The sequence below is a fragment of the Otolemur garnettii genome, unplaced genomic scaffold, assembly GCF_000181295.1.
Source record: "Otolemur garnettii isolate 467f Iridium unplaced genomic scaffold, OtoGar3 scaffold00212, whole genome shotgun sequence".
Lineage (NCBI taxonomy): Eukaryota > Metazoa > Chordata > Mammalia > Primates > Galagidae > Otolemur > Otolemur garnettii.
The window spans coordinates 83208-84483 of NW_003852607.1; positions in this window are offsets into that span (position 1 = coordinate 83208).

Here is a 1276-nt window from a genome sequence, read left to right on the forward strand (position 1 = left end):
CTCTCTAAAGGAAGAGGATGGATGAATCCTTTTCATAGATGTATACTCTTGCCAATTCTATTAACATAGTACTGGGAGACCTTGGCAGAGCAATTAGGCAGAAAAAAGGAGGTAAAAATCATCCATGGACACTGCAGGGTGAAGGAATGAAGGGGAGGTGGGGACTCAGGGGCTTCAGTGATTCATGTAGTCTCTAAGGCCTGGAGGTGCTCTCTGACACCCAGACATCAGACAGAGGATGGGGATCTGGAAAGGAGGGGCCCCAAGGTTACAGGAAACCAGGGGACAGTGAGGTCACAGCAGGCAGTGGGAAGGAGTCCACCATGGGACAGTGCTAAGCTGATGGAAGGGAGGACAGGGGAGTGTCCTCAGTATTAAATGTGATAGCAGGAGGCCTTAGGAGTCCTGGACAGGGACAGGGGTCTCACCTGGCTCTCCAACACCATCCTGTCCTCAGGCTGCATGTCTTTCATGAAAGGATCTCCTGGGACAGAATGAGGGGTTTTTCCACTGGGACCTCTCAGTCCCACTGTCCCCTGCACTACTCTGAGATGGGGCCATGGGATTCAGGGAATACCTATGATGTTCTCCATGGTTCCCAGTGGGGGGTCAGACCACCACCCCCTGAATCCCAAACCCTCTCCCCCTTCTCCTCCCCAATTGCTACTGAACCTTTGTGGCTCCTCTTTCCCCCAAGGGTTCCCATCTCCCCCCAAAGGTCCCTTTCCTTTCACAGTGGTTTTCGTCCTGAACATCAGCAGCTGGACTGGACCTGGGAGGGGACACAGAGTGTGAGGAGCAGTGAGGGGGCTGTGGACAGGTGTAGTCTGGGGTCTTCAGCTAGAATTACCTCTGCTGCAGCCCTCTGTCCTTGGCTCCAGGTCCACAGTCCCCGCCTCTCTCTGGTCTAGGAAGGGACAGAGAGTCTCAGCCCTGCAGGGTTAGAAGTCCTCACCCTGCACAGGAGTTCAATGGGACAGGGAACCTGGGGACGCCCCTGCACAGATGCTGCACACACTGCAGGACCCTGATCAGCTCCACAGGTGGTTAAACACAGGCATGTGAGCTGCGTCCACACTTTCCAGAGGGTCCTAGTGTGGAAACACTGGAGCAGCGTTTCTACCCTGACCCTCCCCATCTGTTTGGTCTCTCTGTGGCTCGTGCCTGAGCCCACCCTGCCACCCCAGGTCCCCCTTCCCTACTCACCCAATGACCTGTGTTTCCGTGACACCAGCATAGGAGGAAGAGAGCAAGGAAGAGCAGCAGGATGAAGGCC